Here is a 17,849-nt window from a genome sequence, read left to right on the forward strand (position 1 = left end):
GGGAAATCAAAGCAAGATTTATTTATTTATTTTAAATCCTCAACCAGGGGACACATTTTTCATTGATTTCAGAGAGAGAGGAATGGGGAGAGAGAGGGAGAGAGAAAAACATCATGTGAGAGAGAAACATCGATCAGTTGCCTCCGCACATGCCTGGGCTGGGGATAGAACCCACAATCTGGGTATGTACCCTGACCCGGAATCCAACCTGCAACCTTTACATTCATGGATGACGCTCCAACCCCCTGAGCCACACCAGCCAGGGCTCAAAGCAAGGTTTAGATTTTTTGGTAGAGAAATGAGATAGATGTTAAACTTAGGTTTGGACATTTTAAATTTGAAGTGCTACTTAAACATGGTGATCATTTTGCTGAAGTTACATGAGTTGTCAAAATGTACACAATAAAAAATTAACCCTAATGTAAGCTATGGACATCAGTTAGTAATGTATCAAGAATGACTCATTAATTGCAACAGATGTACCACCCTAATGCGAGATGTTAATAACAGGGAAAACTATTCTGGTGATGCGGGTGAAGGAATATATGGGAACTCTCTACTTTCTGCTCAACCTTTTTGTAAATTTTAAAATGTTCTAAATTTAAATTTATTAATTAAAAATATTGAATGGTTGTGTTGGGGTATACTTGGAAAAACATGATTACAGCAACAAATCAAAGGCCACAGATTATGCGTTAACATTACAGAAAGGTTTAGTTATGCAAATTGGTAGAAAGTATGGTTTCTTTTGAACATAAACTAAATATGTGTATGGGAGTATAATTTGAAGAGTACTGTGTATAAAAAGGAATGATTATGTAGGCTATGTCTACTTCGGATGTTTTCAAATAAGTTGTTTATGAAATTGAGGAATGCACTATGTTTTTATGTCCTAGAAGGCAACATACGATACATATTACTGTCTTAAAGAACTGTCTTTACAAAATACTTTTAACATTTAAATGATCAATATGCATTTTAGTTGATGACAGGTTAGAGTAGAGCAAGCCAAATGAAAGGTAAAAAAATTCAGATTTGAAAGCAAAACTTGATTCAGTTCTCACCTGAGAAGATTAAACCACCTCATGCGTTTCTTAAATTCTTCCTAGAAGGTAGACATTCTACAAATTAGGTAATATTGATAAAATTCAGCTGCATTCTAACAGTAAACAGAAATGTAACAATGGTGTGATGATCTTATCTATGGCATATTTCTTATTCTCAAACTGGTTTATTTTATGTTTTTAGGAAAATACTTTTAGAAAGAAGCTTTTATCTATTCTTTGCAAAGATTTATTCGTTTCCAAGATTTTATTAATAAGACCAATTAATTCAGATAATTGATTCCAAAGTTGAAAATTTTGAGCCAGTTATCCACCCAGATTGACCTTTCTGGTATAATACTATTTCAATTGCTATATTCAGCTTATGTTTAATTATGCTATCTGACTACGTTTAATAATTGCATCTGAAAAATGTTTAATGAGACCCGTGTTTAATTACTGTTTCTGATTAATGTAATTACTCTTACGTGATCTCTGTCATTATAAACTAAGCAACTGAAGCTCTGTGGGTCTGTTCTCAGCCTCATTCTGCAGGTTCATCTTGCTTCGTGGGTCTGCGCGGAGGGTGCCAGCCCCTGGCGTTCTCTTAGTTCCTTTCATGCTCAAAGCTGCTTCCTGCTTTGGGGCCTTCACACTTGCTCATCCTCTTTCCTTCTGATCTTTGGGTCTTTTGATCTCAGTTCCTGACTCAATCTCGAGAACAATGTCTTCTCTAGTTTTCCAGGGTACTGCCTTCCTGGCTCCACTCCCTTTTAATGTTAGCATATCGTTGTCCAATTTTCCTTTATACCCCGTAACTGCAATTTTTTTTATTTGTAATCTGTGTTTATTTAATTTTTATGTCACAAACTTTACACAGTAATTCACCATTGTCTACTCCATAGCATATTTATTTGTTAAATAAATAAGAATGAATGAATGACTCAGTCAATCACAAAAGTGAAATGATAGGTTTTTAATTGCCAATACTTTACACATTTGGGTTTATGAAGCCATTACGTTAGCATAGTGTTGAAAAATATAAATGCATATGAAAACCAGAAAGTAAAAAAGTGAGTGCAATGTAAGGTATAAGCCAATAGGGAGCTTGAGGAGGACTTTCAGGTCAGCTGTGAAGTGGATAACCCATACCACTGGCATTCAGAATCACTCACAACACTCTGAATGCCAAGGAATAATAAGTTAAGCTCCTGGGTCCAGTATGTTAGCTAATTCTTCAAATCTGGGAGCAGTGGCAGCCTCCGAACACTAATGTTAGGCAGATGGTGCTTATGGTCACATAGTATAGTTCTGCTTGGATGTCACCAAGCCAAAGACCCAAATGTGCCTATGAATATTCAAGAACATTCATTCAGTTATGCTCTATGATGTATCATTCATTTAAACAGTGTTAAGTTATAATATGTATAAAAACAGAACAAGTGCAAGAGTAGTCTTTTTCAAGGAATCTCAATCACATTTATACTTAAGTCCAAAATAAACTTGGATTTAGCATTCATCAAAGAGTTAAGTAGGACTCTGAGGAGACAGGCTCTAATATGGCCTCCAGTGATCCCCGAGTCTGGTATTTTCCCTTCTGTAATGCCCTCCCCTTGGGTGTGGGCTGGACTTATTGGCTTAGTTATATATATGGTAGAAGGGGTAGGATGTCATTTCTGAGATTTGGTTTAAAAAGACTATGGTTTCGATGTTGGGTGTTTTCTCATCTCTCGCATCACTAATTTGGGGGAAGGCAGCTTCCCTGTTGTGAGTGTGGAAATAGAAGAAGACTACTCAATGAGAACAAACGGAGGCTGATTATTCAAAGCTTGCTCTAGCAAGGGAATCAGTCACTGTCACTTGAGTTTGGTTGACTCAAAGGCAGATGGAGGAGTGAGGGAAAACAGGGAGGCTTCAGGTATGCCCTATTGAAGGCTGTTGGCATGGGGTAGCTGAAGAAGGCCTAGCTAGAAGTGGGGCATCTTATGTTATTGGTTAGGGGGACCATATTCGGCTTACTTCCAACCATAAAAATAAATTGGACCAAAGACGTCATAAAATAGGGACAGTCTCGGCCATTTTGGGCCAATTGCTGCAGAGACTGTAGTTTGACTTCCCAGATAGTTTGTTACAGGTTGTGGGTCAGTTTTATTTTGATATATGGTCTGGCTGTTGTTTATTTGTATATCCAGTCTTTTGTGAGGCAGCCCTATGGCGACTCACATAAGTGAACTTGGAAGCAGATTTTCTGAGGCCTGAAATAGCTGTGTGACTGAGTTTAGAAGCTGATCTTTACCCTGTGGAACTTTGAGATGACCGTAACCCTGGAAGACCCCTAGATTGCAGGCTTGTGAGGGAGCCTCAGCTGTGACTGCTCAGCTAAGCTGCTGCCTGGTTCCTGACCAACAGAAACTGTGCAATCATAAGTGTTTGTTGTTTCAGCCACTAAAGTATGGGATATTTTGTTATGCAGCAATAGTTAACTAATACATATGGGAAAGATATGGGTTTTTTTGTCAATCAGATCACTAAAAATTTTAGCTCAAGAACTTCAGGTAGTTTTATCTGGGAGGCATAAGCAATTGCAATATTTCTCAGAAGACACTGTTCCTAAGAAATATAAAAACTGAGTCAGAAAGTATTAAGTCACCATTTTTACTTAAACCTTCTCATCCTCTCTTAGTCTCTATTTTATTTAATAACAGTGTCATTTATTTAGCCCAGGAACCAAAGGAATCTTGAGTCATCTTTGATTCTTTCACAAAATATTTATTGAGTTTCTACTATGTACTAAGCACTGGTCTGTCACTTAGAATATAGCAAAGTTACTTGTCCTGTGGAGCTTACATTCCAGTGGACGAAAAGAAGAGAAAATAAACATAAATGAACATAATTCTTATATGAGGACTAGGAATAAATTCTACATCATCACATAGTATGGGATAAAAATAGGCTGTGTTGAGGCACATTGTAAGCTAAGGGTCAGCGAGAGAAGCGTATGTCCCCCCAAATCTTCCATGGTCTGGCAGGGACTGCTGGACATAAAATGGGCTTGTGTTCCAGTGAAGGATGTCACCCTACATCACTCTTCCTTATAACTGTGAGAGTATGTGAACAACTGTGGACCACTTGAGCAGCCATATCATTTGGGTAGCAGTTTAAAGTTGTCTGTGAAAGTCAGCTACCCAGCACGAAGAAACCTTGGGAAGTTTCGGGCACTATTTCTTTTTTTTAATCCTCACCCAAGGATATTTTTCCATTTATCTTTAGACAGATTAGGAGGGAGGGAGAGTGGGAGACAGAGAAAGGAAGAGAGAAACATCTATGCGATCGACTGGTTGCCTCCCATGCCACCCCAACCGGTGCTTGGAGGAACCGCAACTGACGTATGTGCCCTTGGCTGAAATCGAACCTGCATCTCATTAGTTCACCGGCCGATGCTCTCACCGCTGGCCAGGGCTCAGGCACTATTTAGGAGAAGACTCCATGGGATTGAAATCAGGGGCAACCCTCCAGTCAGGATTAGGGAACTCCCTTACCCCTTGTCACAGAGTTCCTGCAGTCACTTCCTGAAAATTCTGCTTAAGTATTGCAGTGCTAGGATAAATAAGTCGTTTGTATGATACATTATGTGATATGTGCTATCTTTATATGTGAAAAAAGAAAAAAAAAAATAAAGCACACTATGTAGGGCTACAGAGTGCTGGATGGAGGGTGGGTTGTTATTTTCAATAGATCCGCTGAAGAAAACCTCATTGAGAAGCTGAACTTTGTGCACAGATTTGAAAGAGGAGTTAGCCCTGAGGACCTCTGGGGAAGAGACTTTCTGGTAAAGAAAATAGCAAGGGCAAGGCTGTAAGTAAAGAATGTACTCGATGTATGGGAAGAACGGTGAAGAGGCCAGCATAACTGGGGTGGGGTGGGAGATGGGGGGAGTAGTAAGAGAGAGACTGGGAAAGTAATGAGGGGTCAGGTCATATAGGGCTTCGTGGGACTTTTTATGAACTTTGTTTTTACTTTGAATTGGGGAGCAATCAGAAGTTCGTCAGCAATAAGTTGACATAGGTCTATATTTTAGCAATTTCACTGTGCTGTTGCTTTGAACACAGTCTGGACATGTGTGGAATTCAGGATAGAGGTCCAGACTGGAGGTATGACATTGGGGGTCACTGGCTCACATAGAGTATTTAAAGCTATGAGAGCAAATGAGATCAACAAAAAGTGAGTCTAGGTAGAGAAAAGCAGAGAACCACGCCCGAGCCCTGGGAACTCTAAGATTAGAACAATGGAGAGGGAGGGGAAACAGCAAAGGAGTCTGAGCAGGATGCCCAGTGAGGCAGGAGGAAAACCAGGGGAGTGTAGTGCACTGGAAATCAAGGGAAGAAAATGCACGAAAGGGGAGGGAATGAGCTACTGTCAAATGCTGCTGATATAGGGACTGACGTCCACCCGTGGATCTGACATCCACGTAGAGGTACCAAGTGAAGTTGACAGGATTCATTTTGGTAGAACAGAGGAGACAAAAGCCTGAACAAAGTGAGTTTTAGAGAGAAATGGAAAACAGAATTGGGGAGAATGATATTGTATACATCTTGAGTGATTTTGATACAAAGGGTTGCGGAGAATTGGGCAGTAGTTGGTAACAAAATTAGGGGTATGAAAAGAATTTTCAACAATATCTAAGTAAAAAAAAATCTCTCTCAGTCCCTGAAGGCAATTGGAAAACAAGTCCAGTTTCTGATTCTACTTTTATATTTTAACGTTATTATCTACTATACCCTACTGTAACGTTACTGTCCCCCATGTCTACTGTAACGTTATTGTCCCCCATGTCTACTGTAGTTATTCTGGGGATTTTCACGTTGGTCTGTGGAATCTCTCACCTGGCCTCTGACCTAGCCTCTCCTGCTTGTTATTACCATATGGACAGCCCACTATCACCACAGCATCTTCCTGCTTTGTTTCCTCTGCTAGGACTCTCTCCCCAACACACGTGGCTGGTGATGTCATTACTCTTGCCCAGGGATTTTCAACCTTTTTCATCTTTTGGCACACACACTTAGTACTAAAATCCTGCAGCACCAAAAAGTGTTGTATTTTTTGCCGATCTGACCGAAAGATAGGTATAATTTTGACTCATTCACACCGATGGCTATTGTTGTATTGGCTGTTGTCATTTTTTAAATTTTTTTTATTTGACAGTCTAAGGGAAAAGAGGTCAATGCCTCTGACTAAATCAGATGCTGCATGTCTTAATAATTGTTGGCAGCACACCAGTGTGCCATGGCATAGCGGTTGAAAATCGCTGCTCTTGCTAGTGTAAGTCTTTAGATAACTTCCCAAATACAGATTGGCTGTAGGTTCTAAGCAGGCTGGAACGTGAGAGGAAACTAGAGCTAGATTGTGCAGTAGGGCTAGCCTGACAGATGGGGCTACTGTTGTAAGATTTATAGCGTCTGTGTCTAAGAAGTCACCCAGAGTACCACTCCTGATCAGGGACATACAGGAGTCAGAGGCCTGATTTTTCAAGCAAGAAGATTTGAGCTCTTAACTTATTCTGTAGGTCAGCCTAGTTATACTGTGCGGAATTTAGGAACACAGACAATTTTAGAGAACCATATTTGGAGGAACATGAGATTCTTAAAATTCTGCCAGGTTTTGACATGCAAAGGGAGTTTTTCAGACTGAGCATTAGTGGACATTTGTTATCTCATTTCCATTATTGTACCAATATATGCTCATCTATGTTACAAATATACCTGTATTTGTCTCTACAAATATATCTGTATGTGGTGCTTACTTTTATAGCATTTTTTTATTCATCCTAATTTTAAAACTGATTTTATCGTGTTTTAAATAATATGAAGTCATTGAAGTTGCTGATGCCAGGATATTGCTGAAGCAATAACATTGCGAACCATTACTGATTCCAGATATATTTCCATGCACTTACTATGAACCAGGAACTGATTGTATAATCACTTTAATTTGATGGAAAAGATACTTAGGTACCTTATTTATTTTTTATGGAATCTTATGTCTTATGATCAGATGACTTAATGCAATAATATCACACTGTATAAAACAGTGTTCCTTACCACAGTATAACTCTATGGCTTTTTATAATATTTGGTGACATTTTACAAAATTGGAGCACATATCAGGTGGGTTAATCATACTCAGAAAGATCAGATGTTCCTAATCATATGCTGATTGCTTAGCTCCTGTTTCAGCCACGGGGAAGCACTGGGGAGCTTCCTGTAAAATCCTGTGATTCACCTCAGTGAGGACTCTGCCTGCGTGATTATTCGATTAAAAGCATTTATCCCCTGGTAGTGGATGTGTCCCTTGTATTAGGGACTTCACATCACCTCCACAACTATCTATTTGAGAAGTGATTTTATTTTTCTGTTTTGAGTTATACTTAGTGCGCTTACTACTCTTAGAGACAAATTGCTCTCCAGGTTTCCTTTTTCAAGTTTTAAGTGATGGCATTTTTTAAAATGTATACCCTCCCTCTGAACAGAAGCATTCATTTTATAATCCGCATAATTTGCATCACCAAACATTTCATGTTAGTTTTCGTGAAAAACAGGACCGGACATTCTATGCTATGCATTGAGGTTGACCTCTGCATATCGCTTAGGTTTTATGATGACCGAGACCTCTATTCTTTAGGGTTTTGCATTTTCTTTGCTGTTCAAATTATACATTAGCCAGCTATCCAGAGATGACATGAAGCCGAGACATCAGCCACAGGCTCTGGTGTCATTCTTCACCTGTGGGTTCTCCAAGGTGCAAACCGCGTGCTTTTCTGCCCTTGGTACACATTTTCTGAAACTGAACTGGAAGGTCCCTGCTTTATTTTCATATTGTGCATGCAGTTAATTGGTATTTTGATGGAACCAGCAGAAGAATAAAAATGCCTATGAATCAAAGGAAATTATTCTCATTAGATGTGAAACAAAGAAAGCAGTGGTTTCAAGAACAAATATTATTCAAAAATATTCTCATTAAAAGAAATTACTCTCTCTGGTGTAATAAAATTCTTCTAAAGAGAAGCATCTGGCAGAATCACATAACTTACTATAGCATAACATTTGGGATGAATTAAGTTTCTTCATGTCACAAAATGCTTTCAAGGCGTCTCTTTTTTCTTCATTGGAAGTTATCTGTGACTTTCAGTTCTCCAATTAGATCATTTTTTAAAGTTAGTATTTCTTTAAAGAAATTGCACTGTGGATATTGTATAGAAGTTACAGTCCCTTGAAGGTTAGAAATATTGCTAAATGGAGTTTGTTCAAGCCCATGTGTGGAATGTGAGTGCCTTTCTGTGCTGGATTCACCTGTACAATTTTCCATATTAGTAAGTGGGAAGGTTGAACTACAAGAGCAAAACCAATGAGCTGTGGTAATGGGGGAAGAGGAAGAGAGTCATTTGAGCTCACGTGTTTGTCAGCCACCCATATGTAACCTTGGAATCAGCCAGCATTTGAGCATAATTGAGTGAATTGTTATGTCATTGAAGAAGCATTAAAATTAAACTTAACAATAGGTATTAAAGTTGGAAGGAATTTTGGAGGTCACCTCTTCCTTTACTCTCTTCGCAATCATAGATCAATTGTTTAAAGGACTCCTCTATCAGGGCACTCACTACTTTTCAAAGAAGCTCATTTCAGGTTCAGAAAGCTTTTATTAAACTGAGATATACCCTCTGTTTCCATATTTTGTTTCCAGGTCTAGAGACCTTTTCTGTAAAAGGGCCTATCTTCTATGTAAGTGCCTTTACATTTCTAAAGGCACCTTCTACATGACCCCTTAGTTTTTTGACCCGAGACTCCTGTTGATTTTTTTTTAGGTATAAAAATTACATAATACTTTATCTTTTCTAATTCACTTGACCAGACTGTTCAAAATAATCTAAACGTAAATGCTAATGATAGACATTATTGTTTAGTTCTTGATTTAAAAGAAATGGCAGAGAGGTAGTGGGGGCTGGGTAGAGGTGGGCAAAGAGGGAGGGAAATAGGGGACATCTGTAATAGTGTCAACAATAAAAATAGATACAAATAAATAAATAGAAATGGCTTGAACATTACACCATTTAGAATTATATTTGCTGTTTCTTTTTGAGAAGTAGTTTGTCATATTTCATTTGTGTATTTCTATTTCTAACTTAAAATTTTAATAACTTATAACAGTCGAATTTTATCAGATGCCTTTTTTGCACTTATTGATGTGCGGTTGTGTGATTTTTCTCCTTTAAGTTGTTGACATCATGATGAGGATATTAATTTTTATTTAGCCATCCTTGCCCCTTTGGAATACACATTTGCTGTCAATGTATTATTTATCTTGTATTATGCTAATTTTAGTTATGAATTAACTACATTAACTACAAGTAACTTGTTGCTAATACACACACGTGCGCACGCGCACACACACATATTGCCTTCTCTTTCATTTTATTTCATATTTCCCCCATGATAATGATTTCTCCTCATTTAAACTAAAAGTATAATAGGTTTGTGAAAAGGAGAAACACAGACAGCAGTATGACCTGAGTGGAGCCTGCTTGGATCTGACCCAATTCTTGAAGTTCTTGTGGTCTGGTGCTACAGCTGCCATAGACGAGTATGGGCACCTGAAACTGTAGAGGAGGTGGCTAGCACGGGGTGGTTCTCGTACTGCCTTGGAGTTAATAGTCAAATTGCTCCTCATACTTTCTAACGTCTGATCAGTCATGTCACTGTTGAGGATTCGGTGTCTGTGAGCAAGGTACACAGCACCTCAGCTTCCTGCTCAGTCAGTTGTCCAGAGGCTGGGCGGCTCGGAATGGAGAGCATGTCGGGCCTGTAGGTGGTGGAGCACATGCTCCATGAGCCTGTGAGGTTGCGCTTTGCCATGGGCTCGTCTGAATCCGCCCCACAGAAGAATGCGTTGCCTTGACGCCTGGAGAACTAGGACATCCAATGCGCCTTGTTTAAGCTCCTCGTCTTTCTCTATTTGTTGAGGACCCTGGGGGGCGAGGGAGGGAGGCACTGTGTTCTGTGACAGTGGTGGCTGCCACCCCTGAGACAGACCCCTAGGTACTAATAATGTTTGTTTTCTTCTTTGTTTCATTGTTTTCTCTTTTGTAACACTGTCTTTGTTGGGTTTTAATTATATTTGATGGCTTTACTAAATGAACTGTGAAGACTTCCACCTTTTACTGTAGTCAAGAACATAAATACTATTTAAATGTTAGATAGAACTCATGTGTGTGAAGTCTACTTGTTCTGGACTCTTTCTCTTTCGCTTCCTCATGAACCCATGTTGGAATCCAGACTCTGCCATTGATGACTCCACATTGAACAAAGGTGCCTGGCCCAAGGGGCAAGCAGGTGCTACATTCAACTGGGGCTTTGCTCTTTAAGTGGGCAGCCCTGGCATGGATCAGCATGCACTTTTCCCCATTTCACACAAAGCTACAGCATCAGCCAGCAGTACCTAGCAGGAGCTAAATGAAATTGTACCAGCTGTTTCATCTCTCTGAGCCCGTTTTTGTATCTGTTAAGTGAGTTGTTTGCTACATACTTCACATTCCGAATTCTCAAATACATGTGTAACAATTACTTAAATAGTTAACATAATTTTATTATATGTTTCACTTAATAATATTTTATTGTTATTCACATTTTAGAAGACTCTTACAATATGTCTTAATATTCCCTGTTATTTCTACCTCTTTTGAGATACTATAAAAAATTGGAATATTAGGGAAATGAATTGCCCTTATCAAACATAAAAATAATTCCAGATCATGATAACAATTTTAAAGTCCAGTTGTTTCTTGCTAATCATTAACTTATTGTTTATGAACAAACTTTTACCATCTGGACAACTCCTAGCATAAGCAATAAAATAGGAAATGTTTAATACACATAACTTAATCAATGTCCAATATCTTTGAAAATGAATGCTGTAATTGCAGTGGGATTTTCTAACAAGGAGAATTCGACCAATCCATGTTTATAAAGTGAAGATAGGCATCAGGGTGAAATAGCACACATTGATTAACTACTTAATATGCCATGGGCTTTACAAGGCCTAACAAAGGACTACTTTCAAATGATAGTGCTTCAGTGAAAAAGGACTCGTCTTGTGCAATCCTGCATAGTCATCACAAGTGCATTAGGAAACTTGACAGATGTGCTTGGAATGCCGACCAGAAAAGACTGGGACATATTGTTCCAGAACCGTCATTAGAATGTGTGTGCATTGGCTGGAGAGCCGAGCTGTGGAACAATGACCCCTGAAAGCCACACACAGTCATCTGGATGGTATAGAAAATGCGTGTTGCAACCACACTGCAAACAACATGGAGACCAAACATGGTTCTTTCAGAACCATGATGCAATTCTGAATGCTTAACAGTGATGACAGGGAACAGCATTGAGAGAGTCAGGTGCGATTTCAGTTTCTAGACAAATCACAGAAAGTGCTCCATGATAGAATTATGAATAAATACTTAAGGTGTGATCAGGTGACAGTGAACAGACACTAATTTAAAGGGGGGGACTTTGTTCAGAATAAAGATTTCAGCAGCCCTGCTTGTGAATTATCTTCCACTGCCTATGTAAGAAAAACCTCATGATATACATTACAGAAGAGCTAGAGAAGGAATTAGTACTTTACTGAGATGTTACCATCAGAATGGCTAAATGAAACTAGGAGAGAGGTTCATCAAAACCAAAAGAAAGGTGATTTTTATAAGGGGTAAGTTAAGTAAAAAGAGGAGTGGTTATTCATTATCTCTGGATTCTCTACTAAGTGGCTGTAGAAATAATGTTTCCATCAAGACTACAACTAAAGTTTCCTTTCAAGGTCACCCATTGTCACTGGAAGATAAAAAATCTACTGTGGCCCTGAGAGCCTCTGACAGGAAGAGATGTATTTGCTTGTGTATGTGTTTGAAGGTGAGAGTCTTGCGTGGTATTTGATCATTAATTTGTTAATCTGAATTCTGATTTTGCCAGTAATTTGTCTTAAGTCTGCCTTGCTGAGATCTCCAAATGTCACACATGTCAGTTGTTTTATTAGGCACTGAATGAATCTAGAGTAAAGGAAAGATCACTATGGGATAGTTCAACCGGAATGGATTTTTAGGGAGAATTGGGAGATGAACTAGTGTTTGTAAGGATTGTGAAGAGAGATTCATTTGATGGACCTAGAATCACCTGTTGGCATTTGATGAATGATGCAGCAGGGGCTGCAAAGCTTCAAATGCCAGAAAATCACTTTGGGTTGCTCTTTGGCAATAGAGAAGCATTCTGTATTTTGAGGAGTGACTGTGGATAACAGTGTTTGCTGGTCACTAATTTATTAGTGTTCTACCACGATTGAAATTAGGAAAGTTCAGTGTTGGGTCCATTGCAGAGATGCAGGAGATTGCTGTGTAGACCAAGGTGATGGCCACAATACAAAGGTAGTAACATTTGACAAGATTGTATGAACCAGCAGAATGAATCAAAGACAGCTCTAATGTTAGTATGGGACAGTGAAGTGTAGGATATAAGGATCCAAGAGCTCATTTTGAAAGATCAAAGCAAATAAAATCTTATTAAAAAAACAATACACTATTCTATCTAATAAAAATATCAATGAGCAACTAGAAACTTTGGTGGCTGTAGCACTTCCAGCTTCCTGTCACCAATCATTGTGTTTTCTCCTCTGATCTTCTTCACTCAATAATTTTGAATGCTCAGAACCTTATTTTTTTGTTGGTTCCTGTGGTGTTATCCACTTGAGGGTGTGCGTTAAACTGTAGAATAGGAAGTAATGTCTGGGCTGTTTCTCACCCCCTGAGAATAGCTTCAGCATAATTATTTCTCCCAGATTGCGGACAGTTCTGAAAAATGAACTAGCTTGACATGAAATTGCCAAAATATTTCTCTCTATGATGAAATTAATAGGATGAAGAAAGAAAAGAAAAACTATTACCCTCCTTTACTTTCCTATAGCAAAAATATTGAGAAAGGCAATTTGTATGACAGCTAATGTTTACATCTTTTGGTATTACTCATTCAATATGACACTGGTAAATAACTAAACACATCCCAAGAGGTGATCTCAAAGGAGAATGGGATTTATTTAGGTATCTCAATGAGTTCTACTTGGGAGGTATAGGCATAACTAGTGCATGAAGCACATGTTAACCCTAATTGCGTTGATTAACTTGGGCAATCTTTGCTGTAGTTCATATAATGAACATATGTGACTAAGGAGTTTTTAAAGTTTAACTTATTTTTCATGCCTACACAGTCACAGTTGACTAAATACTATGCTACACTAAGTGAAGGGAATTGTCATGAGACTTAAGTAGTCCTCTCTTTAGAGCTACAGCACATTTAACAAAAGGAGTTTGTATCATGCCCCCTCCCAAAGGATATTTATAATATTTTGCAAAAGAATTTTGGTGATCCAACTAAATAAATATAATTTTGTGACTGGCTATCTCTTCTTAACTTCTACTTTAACCGAATTGATCACATAACTACCAGTTGTTTACACTGTGATTTCTAGTGTGGGTTGTGGTTCTTATGACACAAGACTGCCTTAAAAACACCTCAGATGAAGCAGAAGAGCTCACCCATCCTTGTGGAGAGATGGAGAGAATAGCTGCATTTGGGGGTGACATATAAACTTTTATGGAGCTCCTCTATTCCAACAGCACAGAAACTCCATCAGAGAGAAAGCTAGCCATTACTCCTTTTGATTTTATTGTTTATTTTTTATTGTTTTAGCTAATTTTTTTTCTTGTCTCTCCATGAAGCTATTTGATCTAAGAGGATTTAGCACCTGCCCATCATAGGTACTCAATTATTTGCTGATTGAGTCAAGGCAGAAGTGGGTGTTAATATCCTCATGATAACCAAAACAATCCCTAACATCACCATTATAATAGCTTGTGTTCACATTGTTCTTTCTCTTTCTTGCATTGACTTAGAAACAACAAAATAAAATCCATTCATCTGCTAGACAGGTGTCCTAGACTAATGTTTCTTTGTTTATAGCACAAGGCAGAGAATGACATTGTACATTAATTATAGTAGACATTGTACCTTTAACTTTGTGACTGAATCTTTATAGATATCACTGAATTTATCTGTATGAAAAGCAGAATCCAGGCTTCATGTATGGTTTCAGATATTTTACATTATATGGAAAAGCAACAACTGAAAGACATAAACTCAGAATTTTTTTTCTTTATTAACCTGCATATTTTGGTATTGTCAGTCTCAATAAATTGGTCATTATTTCAGCATATTTTTTAATATGCTGAAAATATTTTAATGAGCTGAAAATATTTATTTATGTATTTGTTTATTTTTTGGTATGTGCCCCTAGTGGGAACTGAACCTGAGACTCTGCTCCATAGGCCTACGCTCCAACCGCTGAGCCAAACTGGCCAGGGCATGAGCTAAAAATATTTAAACATTGGCTTAAAACTAAGGAATAAATTAGTAAGGTAAATCACAGAAGTTCCTGAATATTTAGCTTGGTTTATTTATTAATTTATTTTAATATTTATTTATTAATTTATTTATTAATCCTCACTGGAGGATATGCTTAGAGAGAGGAAGGGAGTGAGGGAGAGAAGGAGGGAGGGGGGGAGAGAGAGAGAGAGAGAGAGAGAGAGAGAGAGAGAGAGAGAGAGAAGCATTGATGTAAGAGAGAAACATCAATCTGTTGCCTTCCTTTTGCGTCCTGACAGGATTGAACCTGCAACCTAGGTTATGTGCCCTGACTAGGAATTGAACCCACCACCTTTCTGTGTATAGGACAGTGCTCCAGCCAACTGAGCCATACCAAGGTTAACTTTTACTGGCAATTTTAATTGTATATTCACATACACATGGATAATTTGTATTTTCAAAGTAGAGAAGATAATAGAAACATAATTTTGTTTCCATCAAAGAACTAAAGTTCTATATATCTCTCTTCCCTCCTTCTTTCTCTTTCTGTTCCTTGTTCTTCCATTTTCTTCCTCCTTCTCTACTTCTATGAGACTTTTAGTATAATGTGATGGTCATCAATAGAACATGATGCTATAGTATGGAAGAGTCAATAATCCTTTAAACAATGTACTCAAATATTTCCCTATAACACGTTACCAAAAATATATGAATGCTCATTTAAATAAGAAAATGATGCTCTGGCTGGTTTGGCTCAACAGTTAGAGCGTCGTCCCATGGTTCAGAGAGATCAGGGTTTGGTTCCCGCTAAGGGTATGTACCTGGTTGCAGTTTGTCCCCAGCCCCGGTTGGGGTTGTGTGGGAGGCAGCCACTCGATGTGTTCCTTTCACGTCAATGTTTCTCTCTCCTTCTCTCTTCCTCTGTCTCTCCCTTCCACTCTATCTGAACAAAAATGGGAAAATGTCCTCGGGTGAGGATGAAAAATAAATAAATAAATAAACAAATAAATGAATAAATAAATAAGAAAATGACAATTCAGCTTCTTGAAAAAGTTGTATAGGGTAGATACCAAAATAAGAGGAGGTGTTTTACTTAAATAAACAAAATAAAATCTTTTTTTAAAAAATCTTTATTGTTGTATGTATTACAGATATTCCTCATTTTTCCCCCATTGAACCCCTTCTCCCCTGCCCTGCCCCCCTCCCACCTTTTCCCATACTATTGTCTGTGTTCATTGCTTATGCATATAAGTTCTTTGGTTTATTTCTTCCCACCCCCCCAACCCCTTTCCCTTTGAGGTTTGTCATTCTAGCAATGAATTTGTATTTCTTAATTCTTTCACCTTTTTTCACCCATTCCCCCAACCTCACTCCCATCTGGCAACCAACAAAATGTTCTCTGTATCTATGAGAATATTGCTGTTCTGCCTGTTCATTTTCTTTGTAGATTCCATTGTTGATAGATATATATTCATTACCATTTTGTTTGTTCATATATTTTATCTTTTTCTTCAAAAAGACCCTTCATCATTTTATATAATAACGGTTTGGTGGTGATGAACTCCTTTAACTTTTTCTTGTCTGGGAAACTCTTTATATGGCCATTGATTCTAAATGACAGCTTTGCAGGATAGAGTAACCTTGGTTGTAGGTTGTTGCTTTTCATCATTCTGAATATTTCTTGCCACTCCCTTCTGGCCTGCAAAGTTTCTTTTGAGAAATAAGCTGACAGCCTTATGGGACTCCCTTGTAGGTAACTAACTGCTTTTCTCTTGCTGCTTTTAAGATTCTCTCTTTGTCTTGAACCTTCTGCATTTTGATGATGATGTGTCTTGGTGTGGGCCTCTTGGGGTTCATCTTGTTTGGGACTCTCTGTGCTTCCTGGACTTGTATGTCTTTTTCCTTCACCAAGTTAGGAAAGTGTTCTGCCATTATTGTTTCAAACAGGTTTTCAATTTCTTGTTCTCGCTCTTCTCCTTCTGGCACCCCCAAGAAGCAAATGTTGGCACGCTTGAAGTTGTCCCAGAGGCTCCTTACGCTGTCCTCATTTTTTTGGATTCCTTTTTCTTTTTGCTGTTCTGATTGGGCATTTTTTGCTTCCTTATATTCCAAATCAATGGTTTGCTTCTTGGATTTACATACTCTACTATTGAATCTTTGTAAATTATTCTTTATTTCAGTTAAAGCCTCTTTCATTTCTAACTGTGCATCCATAATTTCTGACTGGTCCTTTTTTATGCTATTGAGGCCCTCACTAAGTTCACTGAGCATCCTTATAAGCAGTATTTTGAACTCAGCATCTGTTAGGTTGCTTATCTCCATTTCGCTTAGTTCTTTTCTTGGGGTTTTGTTCTGTTCTTTCATTTGGGACCTGTTTCTTTGTCTCCTCATTTTGGCTGCCCCCCTTTGTTTGTTTCTTTGTATTACTTAATGAGAGGTATAGGGCTATCTGAGACCAGATGCTGCTTGTTTGAAAGAATTTAGGAACACCCGAAGCAGGATCAAAGACAGGCCAATCCTATGGTGAAGCAACTGGCAACAGCTTGGGTGGGTCTCAAAGTTGGGTTGGGCGGGGCCTGAAAGTTGGGTGGGGCGGGGCCTGGGAATCACCAGGGCGGGGCTACCAGTGTGAGCCAGGTTGCTGGAGTCCCAGATATGGCTTCTGTCTGCTGCCCCAGGGAAGGGCTCACCAAAGGAACAAAGGCCTCTGTCAGCACGTTTATCCCAGAGAAAGCCCCCTCTCCAGCCCTTGCTCCAATGCCAAACAGCTCAGTTTTTCCCTGTAAGTCTCTGGCGCCCCTCGAGCTGCCTCCCCTCCAAACTTAGAGGGAGTGAGTCCAATAAGTCCGTGTGTGGGCCCTTTAAGAGGAGATGCCTGGGGCTCCAGCCCCCTCAGCCTCCCTGAGCCTCAGTCCCCACTGGTTTTTCCAGCCAGAAGTGATGGGGACTTCTCTTCCTGGCACTGGAACCCTGAGCGGGGCACCTGGTGTGGGACGGGGACCCCTCAGTCCTCAGGGAGGACCTTCCCAGCGAGGTATCCTCCTGATTTTTATCCGCCACACGTGGGTGTGGGACCAGCCTGTCCGCCTCTGCCCCTCCTACCAGTCTCGATGTGGCTGCTGCTTTAATTTCGTAGTTGTAGGACTTCATTCAGCTTGATTTCAGGAGGTTTTGAATGATGGTTTTTCTGTAGTTTAGTTGTAACTTTGATGTGGTTGTGGGAGGACGCGGTACTGCGTTTACCTACGCTGCCATCTTGGACCGGAAGTCCCAAAATAAAATCTTCCCTGGCCTAAATTGTTAACTCAAAAAATATTTTTCCTGAGAGTATTCCTGTGTCAAGTACTGT

General features: G+C 39.0%; 1 protein-coding gene across 1 annotated transcript in view; it reads left to right on the forward strand.

Annotated features, from left to right (window-relative positions):
* Positions 1-17,849, forward strand: part of GPC5 (glypican 5) — a 1,298,292-nt gene that overhangs the window by 220,763 nt on the left and 1,059,680 nt on the right. The window lies entirely within an intron of this gene.

This window comes from Molossus molossus, unplaced genomic scaffold (assembly GCF_014108415.1).
Source record: "Molossus molossus isolate mMolMol1 unplaced genomic scaffold, mMolMol1.p scaffold_m16_p_9, whole genome shotgun sequence".
NCBI lineage: Eukaryota > Metazoa > Chordata > Mammalia > Chiroptera > Molossidae > Molossus > Molossus molossus.